Source organism: Hippopotamus amphibius, chromosome 1 (assembly GCF_030028045.1).
Source record: "Hippopotamus amphibius kiboko isolate mHipAmp2 chromosome 1, mHipAmp2.hap2, whole genome shotgun sequence".
Lineage (NCBI taxonomy): Eukaryota > Metazoa > Chordata > Mammalia > Artiodactyla > Hippopotamidae > Hippopotamus > Hippopotamus amphibius.
The window spans coordinates 106,981,642-107,000,011 of record NC_080186.1 but is presented as its reverse complement, the minus strand read 5'-3'; the positions used below and the strand labels follow the sequence as shown (position 1 = coordinate 107,000,011).

The window sequence follows — 18,370 nt, the reverse complement described above, 5'->3', positions numbered from 1 at the left end:
GAATGAATTACCTGCATGTGGGTTGGCTTTTGGAGGACCCAACCTCGGACAGCCCTTAACCCTCAACTTCTCCACCTGAATAAGAAATGCTGAAACTGAGGAAAAGAGCCCTGATTATAAAAACTAAATAAGAACCTGGGTCATAGGTGGGAGTCCTGGACTGGCCTGGAGTCAGGGCTCTCCTCGGCTCCAGGTGGGCAGTTCTGTGCTGATGTGCATGGGGCTTCCAGGGACTCACTGGAGCTGGCAGTAGTTGGAGGACAGTAGATGGCATGCTAAAGGGACAGTGGCCAAAAGGAGATGCAGAGGCCAGGTTTTCAAAATGCATAGACGTGAGGTGCATAGGCATTCAGACCTCTCCCTTTTTGCAAATGACTGCTTCTACATGTTCAGTAAGAATCCAGAAAAATGAACTGAGTTGGAATCTGAGGCCAGGGAATGGAGGAGAGCATTGGAGTGAATTACCTTTGGGCCAGATGTATGAAGACCCAGTTAGATACACAAGAATATAAGCTAATCATTGCTTCAGACAAATCTAATTGAGAAGGCAAGTTATTTATATGGGAATGTCGGAGAAAGGCCAAAAAAGCTTTAGGGCCAGTGGGAAAGAAGTCCATGGTGGACTAGAAGGAGAGAAGAAAAAGAATGGTATGAAACAGTGTAGGTCTAGTGAGTAGTTCTCAATCATGCAGTTAGAAAACAAGAAGTGGGTGAGTTTTGATCTAACTTGAATGCCTTAACCCAATCTCTTCAAATTCTGATTGTAAAGTTCTGTGGTGAGGTTTGGGTATCAGTATTTTTAAAAGCTCTGCTAATATGCGTCTAGGGATTAGAAGGACTATGGATCTGGTAGGACGTCAGTAACCAGTATGGCAGTGTCCATCGTGTGGCTACTTCATAGAAAAGCTGAAGATCAGCCTTTAAGGGAATTAGCATTCTTCTCTCAACAGAACTATTTGTATAGCTCAGAGCAAAGAGAAAAAAGATAGATACGTAGGTTCGATATATAATCTCTCTGTTTGGATCCAATGTTTTTTACAATTTTTATAGTACAAGATACAATAAAAAATACACATTACATAGAAACCCACAGTATAAAATAGTACCTCCCCTTACCACAATAATGAACTGGAGTGTTTTCATTTCTACTGTTAAAATGCAACTTGCAGTTCACTAGTTACTAAATGGATTTCACAGCCTACTAATTGGCTCAGAACTGCAGATTCAACAAATGCGTTTTTTAATTAAATTCTTTCTTTATGCAAAAGCCCCATAATGAATCTTAGGCCTCATTCTCCTATGTGTATCCTTTTTCATGCCCGTCTATACACTAGTGTAAAATACTAGGAGAGACTCTTTCTTTGGGCAAAGTTAGAGAAAACAGTGATGAGAATCTAGTATAACTAAAACTAATGCTTTTTCCCTTTCACTTCAGAGTTGTGTTTGTCTAGAGGTTGAGAACGTTTCTAGCAATGCTCTCGGGGGATCCAGCATGAAATCACCTTCATAGACTGTTGGTGTCCATGGGATGCAAAGGGGTTGGGCCGCCGTTACACTCCCTGCTCTCATTTTGCTAATTTCATTTTGAGTTCTCCCTGTTTCCATTGTTTCCTCAGCCCCTCTGGAGCAGGATTTCTCTGTAGAGCCTGATCCCTGTCCAGGAGGGTGACCAAACAGCCTCTATTAATTGCTGACACCTCCACATGGGAGCCTCTCCTCTCTGTTCCCCCAAGTGTATGGAAAGGGCCTGTGGCCTGGGTCCTAGACCAGGGTTGGCAACCACAGGCCACGTGGTTTTAGTTAGTCCTTAGTTCCTTGGCACCAGAGCTCCTCATCTGTAAAAGGTGGAACTGGACTTGGATACCTTCTGAGGTCCCTGTTGGCTCTCATATTGCAGGGCTCTCCCTGTAGCCGGTCCCTCCTCCTCAGAAGGCAGGGATGTAGAGGTAGAAGAGAGTGTATTTCTCCAGCAAGCATCTCTGCTCCCATAGCAGTCCGTTTCTGAATGTGTACGAGGGATGCTAAGTACATCCATCCCTGGTACATGTGAGAATGTCATCATTCGATTCAGATGAAGGGGTTCAAGAGTAAAGTGGCTGCTGCGGATTGGGTGGTAGGAAGCTGGCTAAGGCTCTGCAGCAGCTTGAGCTGCAATATGACCGAGCACTGGTGGGGTGAGGACAGGGGTCCCTAGATTCTGCTCCACAGGCTGGATGAAAATTTCAGGAGCTATTTCTGCTACCTTATGCATCTCACTTTCCCCTTCAGCCAGCCTGTGGCTCCCCCTTCAGCTCCTCCTGTCAACAGGAGCTCAGCCTGCCCGGGCCTCTGTCATCATGTAGCCATCCCTCCAGGCTCAGGTATCAGCAGGACCTAGGAAAACTCCCGTGTCATCTCTCTCTCTCCCTCTGTCTTTTGCAGATACCAGTTTCCCTAGGAACTAAGAAAAGATATTGCCAGTTTGGATGAATCCATATTATAAAATGTACCTTTTCCATTTGATGAAAAAAATCTACAACAGCAAGTCAAGTTCAAGCCTCAGCAGAATATTGGAGGGATCCTTTCCTGAGAATCGACATCCCAACCAACAACCACTTTCCACACTCCAAAAGACAGATTTGATGGAAGAAATCCCAGCCATCAGCCTCCAAGTGTGATCAGTCAATAAGGAGACCAATGCTTTGATGGACACACAGTTTGGAGAGACCTTAACTCTTGTTCCTCTCAATATGCCTCCTCCACACACCAGCATCAGGAGCAACTGGAAGAAGGCAACATGTCAACCTGGTCATTCTTTGCCACTAGATGGACTGGACCAGGAGTAGTTGGCATTAACTATGCAGTGTTCTTGCTGAAAATGTTTAGCCTGAGTTTCATTACAAGGTAGTGATCAGAAAACTGCAGAATTTAGGCCACTGAGCAAGACAGCTGGCCAGTCTTTCTTCAAACAGTCAATGTCTCCACAACTAAGACCACAAAAAGGAGAAGAGATGTTTTGGGTTCCAAAGGCCTAAAAAGATTGTGCTGCTATATTTCTCTAGTCCTTGGGAACCTCAAGCCTCTCCTCACCTTTTGGTAGCTGTCTTCAATGGTGGTGGCATTGACTTGTTTGCAGAGGACAGGTCAGTTGTCTGGCTCAAAGGCCTACAGTTTGCCATTGTCTGATCATTTCCTCGTGATTAAATTCAGGGGAAACCTTTTTGCCTAGAACACCACCTAGTGCATGCTGTGTGCTTCCTAGCGCAGCCCCTTTGGAGGCTGAGAGTGTCCACTTTGCCTGTCACCACTATTGTCATTTTAGCATTGGACACTTTGTTGTGCAGGGCTTCATGAGATCCATTCATTGGAAAGATATGTTTGCTGTCTATAATCAGTAATTTGATTAGTGGTGCTTTGAGAGTGTATGAATATCTTATTCTATGATGCTTTCTCTAAAATTTTACCAGACCTTATCGATCCCTGATGTGTGTCAGTTATCTTTGTGCTCCTCTATGTGCAGAGTCTTTGCCGGTTCCTCTACTTCTGTGTGGCTCCCACACCGGGCTAAATACAAACCAACTGGAGTCCACGGTGTCCTCTGGCCCTTGGTTGGGGCAGGGTTATGACTGGTGTCCTTGACTCTCTCTGTTAGTCCCTAGCCCTCTGAAATGCACGTGGAGAGTTCCTGCTGCCATTATCCTAGGTGGACCTGTGCTCTCCTATCATTCTTTTTCAAATGCAGGTTTTCAATAGTACACAAAATAGAATTATATAAGAACATCCCCATCTCTGTTAGCCACGACCAACAAATATCAGCTTATGGCTGCACTTGTTTTACTACAAGCCACCCACTTACCTTTCCCTATATTCTGTAAAGCAAATCTCAGATATCATATTTCGTCTGTCATTTTGCCAGTATGTTTCCGTAAATGAGGACTCTTTTTGAAAGTATTCTCATCATAGCATTATAATTGTTCATAAATTAATTCAGCATCTTTAATGTCATAAAAGAGTGCTCAAATTTCCCATTATTGTTTTTAAGTTATTCTTTCTTGGGACCCAAAGAAAATGCACAAACTGTAATTAGTAGGATATGTGTTGAAGTCTTTACACACATATTTACTCTGGGTTTCTTCCTCCCTCCCTCCCTTCCTTTCTTCCCCTGCCTCTTCCTTCCTCCCTCCCGTTGTCCCTCCCCCCCTTCTTTCCTTGCTTCCTTCCCTCTCACTCTTGCTCTAGCTCTCTTGGTCTCTTGCTGTCCTTTTCTTTTCCTTTCTTAAATCATTCATTTGTTGAAGAAATGGAGTTGTTTGTTCTGTAGCATTCCCACAATGTAAATTGTATAACTGGGTGTTCTTTAATAAATTCTTCCGTCCTCCATACTTTCTTTTTGGTGGTAGAATCTAAAGCAGTGCTGGAATATAATGAAATTGCAAACCACATATGTAATTTCAATTTTCCGAGTAACCACATTGAAAACTGAAAAGTATAAGCACACAATAATACAAATATTATCTTCTACACAGCTAATTAATGCTGCACATTAAGGGAAACATAATTCCACCAAAGCTTTAAAGTTGTGTTTAATAGAAAAATGTTGTGCATATCTTCAGCTTTTAAGTTTACATTCACATGAATTATAAATTAAATATAATTAAAATCCAGTTCCTTAGTCGTCCTAGCCACATTCTAGGTATTCAATAGCCATATGTGTCTAGTGGCCCCTATTTTGGACACAGTAGATACAGAGGCAGAGGAGATTGTGTTTGGTATCCTGGCAAGGGCACCTCAGAAGTGGTGTGTGCTCTCTGATCAGGGGGCACATCAACTCCTGTGTGTTTCCTCAAATAATGTTAGCAGCCCTTGGAGTTCAAGGCCTAGATCCGTGAACTAGTTATGTGGAGCAAAATGGTGATATTCCATGGCCATGTGTTATTTAGCTGGTACACTTGCATAAAAAAAAAACTTCCCCTTAGTACTAAATACTGTGTAGTTACTTAGTGGTTCCCTCTGTAAAGAAAACTGCAGCTTAATGAGCAATTCCCCAAGCATCCTCCATGGTCACCAACTAGTTTCTTTTATTTCTTTTTTTTCCCCCGTGCTAATATGAAATCAAAGTTTCAAACACATTGAAGTATTTCAATTCATTGCAATAGAGTCCTTACTGATACTCCAATGATCCTCTCTTTCAGCAGTGAATGTGCCTTTAAGCTGGCTCCTTTCTCCTTTTCATAAGATTTTAATAGTCTTTGAGACCTTCGTAGATATCACTATGACAAGGTGCTTCTGTCTCATCTGCCCCTGACCGGGACTCAGTCATATCTCTCAAAATCTCTGATTCCTTTCTGTGAAAAACATTATTCCCAAATCAAATTGTGTAACCTAAAGACACTCAATGGAAGTGGTTGAATTCTAGACCTTTGCAGTGGACAGAGCTAGCAAATACATACTCATATTTGTATGTGTTCATGCATTCACATATATTCACATTCACAATTCAAACTCAGAACTACAGGCTTTGATTGAATGTCTGTCTTTCAACTGAGACTCTTTTCTCTAATACCACTAGTTTTGTTTTTAAGGGCACTGGGAGTAATAGAAATACAACATCTTATACCGCCTCCTTTGCTTTTTCCCACACTATATTGACAAAAGAATAAAGAAATACCCAACAATGCCAATCATAACACAATTGACGAAAGCAGGTTTTAAAATTTTGTCACTGTTCTGGGGTACACATAAATTATTATGTTTTATACTCTCTTCGGCTAGTTCTTATCCATGTGGCTGTTCCACAGAAGGCCTTGCACAAAAGGTTTATTTGTTACATGGTGTTTTCCATATCCAGAGGCAACATTTGAAAAAGGAATTTAAGTTTATAATGATAAAAAAATAAATCTGGTTTCCACCCAAATCTAACGAAACAAAGTATATTCGCTACAGGCTAGCCTTGATGAGAAGCTCTGCAAGTGTCTCAAAGGCCTGGGTGGAGAGGGGTCAGGGAGCCCTGGTCTCCCCAGACGCTGGAATCCTTGGCCTTTCTCCTCTTTCTGGCTGAGCTTGGGAGGAAAGCACGGGACTTCCTGGGGTCAAGATTGAAATCTCAGCCTAACAGCGGCTTTTCGTGTCCAATGGAGACTTAGGAGCTAGAAATTCTGAATAAAATCGGAACACAGTGGAATAGGATCAATCAAACTTCAGAATAGAATAGGCACCTCAATACAGCACTACCCATTCGGGTCTGGAACCATAAGAGGCTGTCACCCTGTCTGACCAGCGACATCACAGCCCCCACAGCGACCCCTGACTCACAGGGACAAGCGCGCAGTTACGCCTGCGGTGTGACGCCCCCTCGCGGGGCAGGACTCAGGCGGCGCAGCCTCTGCCTTTTACCCCCGAGACCCAGGGGGCCCCGACGGCGGGGTGGCACTGGCTCGGTCGCTGCGCCGCTTGGCGGCGGGGCCGGGCCTCCGATGGCCAGAGACGGGCTGACCGCCCGGGGCCAGCGGGGACAGCCCGGGCTCGTCCCCCACCTGCGCGCCACCTGCCCATGTGGACCGCGCAGGTCGGAGAAGCCGGTTTTCTGGAGAAGGAGCCGGCAGAGGTCAGGGACGCCGCTGCGAGGTGCCTGCGGTGGCAGGAACAGGAGCCGGAGGAACGCGGGCTTCGGCAGGAGACTGAGTTCTGGCTGCGGGAGTAAAAGACGCCGGCGCGGCCTAAAGGGAAAGGTCCCACCGAGACTCGAACTCGGATCGCTGGATTCAGAGTCCAGAGTGCTCACCATGACACCATGGAACCGCCGCAGGCCCGCCCCTCCCGCCGCGGAGCCAGGCCGCGCGCAGCCCCGCGGGCCCAGCACCCGCCTCCCGCCGGGCGCTCTCGTCCCCCCGCCCCGAGCCCGCTTCCTCCGCGACGCCAGGAGGCGCCTGACTCGCCTGCCCTCAGGTTTGTACGTCGTGGAAAGACACGAGGTCCATTCGGGAGGAGCGACAGGGGACGGCTTGGCGGCCTCCCCCAAATGCGCCTGCTCTGCCGGCATTTCTAGAGTTTTCTGCCCTGAGGTAAAATTCCCGCCAGAAAAAAAAACCCAAACGCCAAAAAACCCGCAAACTTCCTTTCCCCTTCTTTGCAGTTGTCCTCTCGCCGCTGCCCTGGGGGCTCTGAACGTCCTCAGGACAGGGCTAGGCACTTCTTGGGGTGTCCCCTCCCTGGGACCCAGGTGCAAGGGTAGAAGCGCGGGGCGCTGCCGGCTTCGTCGGGGGACGGCGCGTCCTCTCTCTGTTGGGAACCGGATGGGAGCCGAAGCGGCCGCGGCCCCACCCGTCGCACCGCGAGCACCCAGGCCGCTGGCGCCCTGAGGGGTGAGGTCGGGTGTGAGCAGCTGACAGTGTTTCTTCTGGGCTCTTTCCTCCCTCCCCTTCGTGCTCCTCCTCCGCTTTCCGGGTTCACCCCCTCTCCGCCCACCCGCGTCCCCGAGACTGAGGCGGCCGCTGGGTCCTGGGAGCGGAGCTCAGCACGGCCCACGGGCTCCCCGTCGACGTTTCCAGCCTCCGGACGTTTATATGGCTCAGCGGCCAGTTTTAAAGTTTTGAACGTCGGCCACTTTTGAAAGCCTGTCCCAGCCTCGCATTCCGCGGAGGGGGATGCGCAGGGAAGAGGGGCACAGGGCGGGCTGCAGCCCCAGAGGCTGTGGCGGTCCCCTGTCACCTGAGCGGAGGCTCCCGAGGCGGCGAGGAGCAGGCGGCCTGGCCCATTCCCTGGTATCAAGGCCCTCATGTGCCCCATGTGAGAACAGCGTGTCCTGAGTGGCCAGTCTGAGTGTGTTTTTAGAACCGGAGGGAGGGGTTGGGGGGCACGTTCTCACCCCGTGGCAACAGCAGAAGAGTGTGTAATGCGGCTCTGTGAGTACAGTACGCGAGCGTGCTGTTACCTGGAAGACTGGTGGTTCAAGCCACCACGGAACATGCGAGTCGTACTTCAACTCATTTTCCTGCTTCCCATTCTCAAAATTGACCAAAGCCTCCTGAGCTGCTTTTATCTTTCAGGCAGCGACCTCATCCGGTAGCTCTCAGTTCCTGTCCTCCCTGTCCTTTGCTCTGTGGCCGCGGGTGGGGCAGCTGCTGAATCTGAGTCGTCCTGGATCTTCACCGACCTCGGCCCTCCGATGGTTTCTCCCCGCCGTCACCACATTCCAGTGTTCTCTCTGCACCATATGGAGCTCTGCGGCCACCTTGACCTACATGTTTCCACAGCCAGATTCCAGGGGAACTGCCAGGCTGCAGAGGCTGATGGCATAGGCCTGGTCAGACTCCAGGTTGGTGCACCTCAAGGGCTAGTATTAACTATGCAGTTATAGGATGCCAGCAACACTTTGATTTGAGGGTGTTGCATCATTACATTTTTTTAAAAATTTATGACATTACTTGTTAGAACAGTTTTAGGTTTACAGACAAATTGAGCAGATAGAGACTTCTCATATATGCTCTGTTCTCTCTCACACAATTTCTTCTATTATTGGTATCTTGCATTGTTGTGGTACAGGCGCCAGGGAGATCCCATGATCAGCAAGATGGTTTTCCAAAAAAAAAAAAAAGGCTTATCCGTTGCACTCCGGATGTACTGAGCCCTTTGATTTCTCCAAATTTAGGAAACTCGACTGCACAATTTGTGGTAATGGGGGACAGTGTTTGCACACTCTCCTGACAGGTAATGGTTAATAACAGACCACTGTAAATATATTCAGTAGTTTGGGCAAATTCTTGGGGAGCATTTCCTAGATACATTTTCCTGGAAGATAAACCTTCCTACTCCCCTTCTAAGTTTGTTTTGGGGAAAAATGCTGTATTCCTTTCCAGGGCCAGACTGAATTGACAACCATCATAGTTGATGAGGATTAAGGCCCTAATCAGCCAATGAAGAACACTTTATTTCAGACCAGTCCCATTCCCCATTTTCTGCTGGAAAGAAAGTGGACCAGCTTATTCCTTTACTGCAGAACCACCACCAGAGGTCTTAAACTCAGGGAGACCTGTGTGGCCAGGTGACTGCCTCTTGCAGCCCCGGGAGGACAGATATTTCTAATACCTCACCTAGCTTTCCCATCTTTCTTTTCTTTTGTATAACTGGCATGGCAATACACCCAAGAAACAGTAGTATCTAGCGCTGTGTCCCCTGCTTAGCAAATAAGGCACAGGGTCATTTTTTACCACCAAGAGGAGGAAGATCCTGTGAGTGGAGGACTTTGTGGGGTCTCTTTTGGAGCAACCGATGAGGTTTCTGAGAGAAGGTCTGGGAATCTCTGCCCCTCTTTCAGTGCCTGGGTTGTAGCCCACCAATTTGAAATGTTTGGTGTCTCTCCCTGGTTCCTCAGGGAACATAAGTCAGCCTGGAAGCAGTGTTTCCTAAGAGATACTCCACGAAAGCCCCAAAGCTGGAACTTTCCATTGGGCCACTTTGTAGTCACGTTCACCCTTCCTTTGAAGGACCTTTTGGAGAATAGGAATAATCAAGGGTGACATGCTTTTCAAGAGGCATCTCCACTCACAAAGGACTGGTTTTCACCACAGACCTCAAGGGAACATTCCCTCAGCCTTTGGGCAAGGGGCTATGGGGTTTGCAATCCCCAACATAGAGTCAGGCCAGCATTGTCCTTAAAACGGGTATGGTGCTTTTAAAATACACTTTTTGTTTTTGGTCGTAGAGTTGATATACATTATTATATAATTTACACATGTACAATATAGTGATTCACAACTTAAAGGTTATATTCCATTTATATGTATTATAACATATTGAGTATCTTCCCGGTGTTGAATAATATACCCTTGTAGCTTATTTTATTCATAATAGTTTGTACCTCTTCATCCCGATCCCTAGGTTGCCCCTCCCCCTCCCCGCTCCCCTCTGGTAACCGCTAGTTTGTTCTCTATGTCTGTGAGTCTGTTTCTGTTTAGTTTTATTCACTAGTTTGTGGTATTCTTGAGGATTCCACATATAAGTGATGTCTGACTTATTACACTTGGCACAGTACTCTTCAAGTCCATCCATACTGTTGCAAATGGCAAAACTTCATTGATTTTTTTAAGACTGAGAAGTATTCCATTTACTACATATACCTCATATTCTGTATCCGTTCATCTGTTGATGGACACATAGATTGCCTCCCTATCTTGACAATTCTAAATAACCCTGCTATGAAAACCGGGGTGCATGTATCTTTTCAAATTAGTGTTTTGGGGTTTTTTTGGATGCATACCCAGCACTGGAATTGTTGGGTTATGTGATAATTCTGTGCCCAGTAACCATGTGTCAAGGTTCCTTTTTCTCCCCATCCTGGCCAGTGTTTGTTATTTGTGTTCTTTTTGATGATAGCCATTCTGATAGGTGTGAGGTGACATCACACTGTGATTTTGATTTGCATTTCCCTGATGATAGTTGATGTTGAGCTTTTTTCCTGTTGGCCATCTGTATGTCCTCTTTGGGAAAACGTCTGCTCAGGTTTTCTGCCCATTTGTTAATTGGGTTGTTTGGGGTTTGTTGATGTTGAGTCCTACCAACTGTTTATATATTTGGATATTAGCTCCTTATCAGTCAAGTTTAAGGGTTTTCCTTCGTTCACAGTCTTACCCTGGTTGTGACTGTGCTTTTTATTTTGGAAAAGTTTCTTTTCAGGATCTTGATAGATATTTTCCAACTGTGATTTTATAAAGGGGGTGCCACACGAATACACACTAACAGAAACTGGATTTACTCTCCCACTTGAAACAGCAAAAGAAAGCAACAACAATAAACTGGACAAAATAGATGAGACAGAGATTTTCAAAAGACTGGCCATCAGGCAGTAAAGGTCAGTGAGTGATCCTGAGAGATGAGAAACAAGCAGATGAGCCTACATTTGCTCCAGTTTACCACCTGGAGAGAGTTTCCAAGCAAGGCAGGGGAGAGGAAACTGAAAACAAGCCAGTGGACTTCATTGAGTTGAGGACACTGAGCTGAGTCATTGCACCTCATCCTCATCTTCCCTTTCAGCAGGTGGAACCTATTGGTGTCTGCTGTTGTTATTCTACCTACAGAGAGATACCTAGGCTGAGCTGGGAACAGTCATCTTCACACTTTCTTCAGTAAGGAATGTGTACCCTCATTCGTATCCCACAGTAGAATTAGCACAGTGCTTTACCCACAGGGGCTTTGTAAATGCATTCGTGGAACTCAGCTAATTTAGGATCCAAGTCATCTAGATGAGCAGAGATATTATATTTTGTACAACATGATGGGATAGAGGAGTGACTCAAGGAGTGTTAGATTATTCTGTTTCTAAGAGCACTAAAGAGATATCAGGCACGTGAAAGCCAGGATTTTACTGCTAGACCCCACTACATTCTCACTGCAAACTTGGAAGTTGCTTTACTCCTTTACTTTGCTTACTGGATCTGAAATGTAAGGGTAAAGCACCAAGTTCTAAAATTCTAGGAATATGACCAATATTTAAATTGTCTTTGAAATGGGGAGAGAATTTGAAGTCTAGAAGGCATTGCCTTTTGTAAGAGAAGACAGATAGTCCCTGATTGTTATGACATGATGAAACTATAAGACTTATTCAATTTGTCTGTTCCTTTCTCCTACTGACCAGGACATAGACAGTAGAGACAGACATCAGCAGTTTCCTCTGGAAACGTTGGCAGTGTTGGCTACTTTGAGCCAACATAGATTGCAGATGTTAGTTGTATCATGAGAGGATGAAATCTGGCTGAGAGCCACAGTTGTTGGACCTGGATTGGTCACCAGCTGTTGATAAAGAAAGAGGGGCGGCCACGAGAAACACTGAGGTCATCCCTAGGCAGCACGGGTCACTTCCTCCAGTGAATCCACCCCCATTACACTTCTCATGACTTTTTGGTCGCTGGACTGAGAGCTCCAGGAAAGTTGGAATACCCTTTTAATCATCTCTGTGTTCATGTCTCCTGGCACCGAATCAAGCTGCGAGTAGGGTCTCAGTGACATTTGTTCCCTGATTGAATAAAAGTGGTTGCAAATCTTCCACCTTTTCAACTACATTCCTTCCCAAATGTGCTCTCAGAGATACTCTGCTTTCTCCCAAGATGTAGCAAATCCCCTTCCTTAAGGACGTGCCTGCCCTACATTATCCACGCCCTTTGATCCAGACCTCTGGTGACGCTGAGGAAGACTCACCTCTGCACAGTGATTCCTCTCAGGGGTTCACTGTCATTAGGAAGAGATGTCCTTGGCCTCCCCTCCCATCCTCTGGTCTGCCACAACACCTAATTGAGAAGAGCCCCACACTTTGTTGAAAGTATCCACTTGGATTCTTCTTCCCACTGCTTTGATGTCCTCAGGTAAATCTTACTGATAGCTGAACTCCAAGTTGTTCACAAAGCATGAGGAAAAATAAACCCTCACAAATACTTAAGAAATACTGGGTGTAAAGTCTTTCCAAGTGTAAATGTGGAAGAATATTACTAGTACCTCTGCTTCAGATGGAAGGGTCCCCTTACCCTGCCCCCTCCTGACCTCAGGGCAAAACTGGTGAAGGAAAGAATGGACATCTCCATCCCTTCTCTAAACATTCTTTCTCCCTCTACGCTCACGCTTACTTGGGGCATCTGCTGTGGGGGCAGCTGCGGGTGCAAACAGCAGGGTCCAGCACAGAGCCTCAGGGTCTCCTCCTCCTCCTTTTGGAATTGGTGCTCCCAGCAGTGCAAACGAACCCTGATCCATGCTGTGGATCTCCTCGGCAGGTGCACAGGTTCACTGTGGAGTAAGTTACTCTCTCAGTCCTCCCTGCTCAGCTCAGGCTGCTCCTTGAGGATGTGGATAATGCTGTGTGCACTCTTCACTTTCCCTTGATTCTTGTGAACTCAGCTTGTCCTTCTTTTCATCTCTGCTGGCAGCCAACTGCTCTACCATTTCTTTACCCTTCTTTGTGTTATTCTCGTTCTTCCAAGCTGCTGATTTTCTTCCTTCCATCTCCTCTATCATTTATGTCTTTTCAGGGTTTGGGCTTGGCTTAGGCTCCTGCATGAGACACACAGAGAAGATACCAAGGTCTGCTCTTGGCTGCAGTTCCCAGGTCCCATTTAATATGCATCTCAGTCTCTTATGCATTCAGAGAAATGTGAACTGAAAGGGACTTTGGAGGACTTGAATAACAGCTTTTTTTTACTGATAAAGAAACTGATTCCCAAAGAGAACAGGAGATTTCCAAAACCCTGGGAACAACTTAGTGACGGTAGAACCATCACACAGGTTTGGACACAGGCTACGCTGTCCGAAGCGTACAACACACTGTCCAGGAACCTACAGCTGAAATTCAGAGGACATTGTGTCAAACATCAGTATTTCTACTGGTAAAATAAAGTCTGATTATTTATACTCAGTCAATTTTCAATCCCTGCTGACAAAATGGGAGCAAGGAACATGTGTATGAAATACACCACGGTCATCCTTAAAAAACATATATGTGATTCTCTGTAAAACACCTGGCTCTGGTGCTAGAGGTCATCTTCCTGAGAGCAGGTGCTCTGTGTGCCTTGTTCACCCCTCCTCCCCAGTGCCTGCTCCAGAGCCTGCCAGATAGAACATTCGGTAAATATTTGTCAAGCAGGTAAATATAGGTAACAAGGAGAAACTAACTTTTACTGATGTGTTCTAGTGCTACCGTATTTCCAGTCCGATCCTATCCTAGGACTGTGCTGTAGCAACGAGAGCACAGCCCTCGGAATAGCTGTCCAAGATGCAAATACCAGCTCCACCGCGTACCAAGTTTGCTGTACACGGTGATTTCATTACCGTCTTTGAGCATATGGTCCTCATGTATAATGGAGAAGAATGTATAATGTAAAACAGAGAAAGTAGTATTAACCTTGGATGAGTAACTATGATATCATGCGGCTGACAGGCCCCAATCCCTGGGCCCTAGCTGCACAGCTAAAGAACACCTACATCAGGGTCATTGTGCTGCTTCTTAAAGGCCCAAGAAACTGCATTTCAGACAGAAATTCCCAGGAGATTTTCATGAAAGGAAGAAGCCACACCTTCAAACAAGCACTTTAGAATGGAGACCCCAAAAGCCTAGTGGCAACAAGAATGACCCAGTGGGATCAAACCAAGTCCGTTGTCCAAGGTGCTCTGCCAAGGGGAAATGTCTTCTTTTCCAGGAAGGGCACCTACCTGAAGTGGAACACAAAGAGGACCCTGCTTCTTCATTCGGGGCTTTTAGTGCCTCCATTGTCTTTTAGATTTTCTCCCCTGCTCTAATCGCTGGGGATCTCAGCCCTCATATGGGTCCTGTTTTATGAAGACCTCTGTTATTTTATTCTCCTCTTGGAGAAGGACATGGCAGAGATCAGTTCTGGGCCTCCACATTCCAGGCTTTCTCCTAAGCCTCTTTCTTTCAGGTGAGCTGCAAGAAATCGTGGGGGTTAGAATTCAGGTCAATAAAGAGGATCCCAGAGGAACACGAGACCACGAGGGCAGCCCCTCATGGGAGATGGTCGCACCACGACGTGGTCAATATCAGCCCTATTCAGGTGGGGAGGACATAGTGGCCAATTGTGTGGGCAGAGGACCCAGCTACATCTTTCCAAACCTCTAATCAACAAGATTCTGAGATAACAAAAATGGATTGCTTTAAACTATTGTTTTTGTAACCTGTTAATAGGCAGAAATAGGGAACTAATTCAGATGCTTATCTCTACTTACCTGATTTTCTGACTTTTCAGAAAAAACGTATGCTAAACTTGTATGCAAAAAAAATAAAAAAAAATCAAAGAATCACAGTAAAAATCTTGTGCTCACCTTCATGTGGCTGTTTCCAAGCCCTTGTAACATGAAGGACACTATGAAGGGCATTTCTGGTGGTAGAGGAATGTGTCATTAATGTTACCAAACAACCTCGAAAAGAATAAAGAGGGTACAACACTTAACTCCACAAAATATTATCCAAGAATTTATCATATATCTCTGTGTCCTGTGGCAGATTTGTTTTTAGATCCTTGTTTTCCTGGGCTCTCCAGACAAGGCTTATGTGAAGTATCAGTTACCAGCATAGGCGAACCAATTCCAGGAGAGCAATACATCAGCCACTGTTATTAAGTTCCCCAAACAAAGTCCTTTGAATGCAGTCTTGTGGGAAGACATTCAGGAGCCTTTCTGAAACCTTGAAAATGTTTAAGTATGTGGGCCGAGCGATGGGATTCAGAAGGTCCCGCTTGAGCAGTGGAGGAGCTGAGGGTGTGGGGCGTGGAGACTATGGGGGCATAGGCAGAGGGTTGGCCGTCTCTAGGGGCACAGCCCCTTTCTCACTTGCACACCTCATATCACCCTGTTTGGCCCTGGAGGATGACTGGTTAGCCAAAGACACATAAGATTCCTCAGGGGAGGAACAACCTAAGACAGGCACAGCCGCAGAGGGGCCAACAGGGGTGGGGCACAGACCCCTAATATCTGAGAGAGGTCTCCTGCCCCCAGGGCTGTTTTGCTCTCCAGGCCCAGCTCAAATCCACACCTGCTCAACTCGGACCTAGAAGGCAAACAAAGATCATTGCCCCAGGCATGTGAGGCCTTTGATTGTTTATGGGATTAACCTGGGAGTGTTAGCCAAGAACTCAATAAAAGCCACATGGGATGAATCAGCAAGGCTCTTGATCCTAGAGGTCTTGAGTCCCCCGGTCCCATCTTTCTCTTCAGTCTGTGTCTGCGTTTTCTTCAAGCTTGCGGCACCCGTCACTCACCTCGAGTCGCCGAGCTGGTCTCGGCACAGTCTCTCCTTTTGTTTTCACTACAAATGAAGAAAAGATCTAATAGTTAATGTCCTATTCAAATGAAACGTACACTTAAAAATCTGTTTTCTAATTTTTATTTTGCTCAGGCTCAATCATGGAGATTCACTCCTCAGGATGAGTGAGTTCCCAACTGGCAGCAGCCTGGGCTGTCTGTGAAGGGAAGTCAAGTTAACACAACCTCATATCTCTTCTGTGAATCAATCCCTCACCCTCAAAATCGCGAACAATACGTGAACCCAACAGGCAAGAGCATCCACCAAGCAACAGTGATATGTTTGCACTTGGCTCAGCTTATCTGAGAGAACAGAGCAGTCATAAAGAAGAAGAGAACACAGAAAAATCAAAATATCAGCTTTTCCAGGATGTCAGTTAAACCAATGAGTGTAAACTCACTTGAAGACATCTCTCAATAAGGGGTTAATTGTTGGCAAAATAAATGGCATGTACAGAGCTATCCAGTGTTGAACACAGAGTGGCAAAAAGACTTTTCTCATAAATGATTGAGAATATGAATTTGTAAAGCTTCTTTGCAAGGCAGTAGGGCAGGATTAGCAAAATGAGATACATGTGTACAAACCATTTCTAAGCTGAGAAATTCCTTTTACAAGAATAGCTACTAGAAAAACCCTTACACCAGCGATAATGGGGATATAGTTGGCACTGTAGCCTGCTGGTTGCGCATTCCTGGACTCAAACAAACCACGACCGACAATATTTTTAACAGTTCCAAACACTTAGTTAAAGTCACTCTGATACCCTGTCAGGTTTGCATCTACAGCTTGAGGACCAGAGTGCTTGCTTTTTTTGTTCTCTCTTTTAGGGATTTCCAGTGAGAAAGAAAAAATACCAGCATCTGCTGCCCTGAACTAATCTTACACTCACAGCCTGACTGATTTCTTTTCATATTGGAAGTAAACAATCTCAGATACAGAATATCAGCCTCACACAAGAGTATTCTGAGACTGAAAATCAAGCAAAACAAGTCTACCTCATAAACATTTCCAGGCACAGACAAAAACAAGGTCACCGTGGAACCTACAAAATCCCAAACCTCCTCTTCTTTTCATAACAAAATGACTGTTACTTCCTTACTTCAATCATCAATTGCCGGTGCTAACAGTACTCAATATGGAACATCCCCTACGTCCTCCCATCCTCCCCCATATCACCCAACCAAAGCCCAAATCTTATAATAGACTCTTTCTAACATCCTCTTACCCTGAAGTGTGTTCTTTCTGGCTACAAGGAATAAAAAACAAACAACAAACAAACAAAGGACAGAAAAGAACCCCCCAAACCAAGTTGTTCAATGAGAGACGTATTCTCGCTCTTTGGCTTCAGGGAATCGGTACCAGCTGTCCAGGAGTGAGCAGCTGCAGAAAACTCAGCCTCAGGAAGAAAGGTTATATTGTCAGTGAGCTTGGAATTCCAGAACTTGTTTTTACCCTTAAAAAAAATAATTCTTTTTACCAAGCCCTTTAGAAACTAACGTGATCCTTAGGAGTAGGGGCAGTATTTTCCTGTATCTGATTGAAAGGGAGAGGGTGAGGATCAGGATCAGAGAAGTAGTGCACAGAGAATGTGCAGCACAAACAGAGCTCAAAAACAGCTGGGATCAGTGACAGAACACTATCTGTTGGGCTCAAACCATCAACCATTCAAGTAACAGGTAAATGAGCTCATGGGTTACCCAGGGAAAGAGAGTCATCTTCTAACCTACATCCTATTCATGGTTTGTGAGTCTGGAACATGGGCAGTTCCCCTGATCTGTGTGTCACTCTAACTCTGCTGGGATTGGCTAGGCTGGTGGTTTCACAAGGGTGACAATGGCCACAACGTCCAGCTGTCCCTCTAAGCATTCATGACTAAGTAAAGGAAGGAGCAAGCAGATTGTTTTTCTGCACTGGGGCTCCACCTGCATCACAACCCCCATGCAAACTGAGGGGTGAATTTAGGGTGTGAGGAAGCTCAAGAGTACATTCTATGGCAGGAAAACAATAGTTGGCCAAATTCTTCCTAAACTTCAGCAATTGAAACCTAATCAAAGTTAAGTGACTTGCTTAAAGTCACACTGCAATGATTTATATGAAGTGCTATTAAAATAGCCTAAACCCCATAGACCATATATTAAAGCAATTAAGCACCAAGCTTATTCAAAACCTCTGGAGCCCTAGGCAGAACTTGCTCAGTGCAGAAAGCTAGTTTTCGGAGTGATGATTTATTTTTTAGTTTTTGTCTCATGGAAATCATTTTCTGAATGATTCAACTAAAGTGGTATCTGTTCTGTATAAAAATGTTACCATGAATGGAATAATCAGCAAACATAATCAAAGCCATATATGAGAAACCAAAAGCCAACATCGTTCTAAATGGGGAAAACCTGAAAGAATTCCCTCTAAGAACAGGAACAAGACAAGGGTTTCCACTCTCACCATTATGATTCAACATAGTTTTGGAAGTGTTAGCCACAGCAATCAGGGAAGAAAAAGAAATCAAAGGAATCCAAATTGGAAAAGAAGAAGTAAAACTGTCACTCTTTGCAGATGACATGATACTATATATAAAAAACCCTAAAGACTCTACCAGAAAAC

General features: G+C 45.5%; 1 non-coding gene across 1 annotated transcript; it reads right to left on the bottom strand.

Annotated features, from left to right (window-relative positions):
- Positions 1 to 6,705: 6,705 nt before the first annotated feature.
- Positions 6,706 to 6,777, bottom strand: TRNAQ-CUG (transfer RNA glutamine (anticodon CUG)). Its single transcript has one exon. It is a non-coding gene; the product is annotated as a tRNA-Gln (tRNA).
- Positions 6,778 to 18,370: the final 11,593 nt, after the last annotated feature.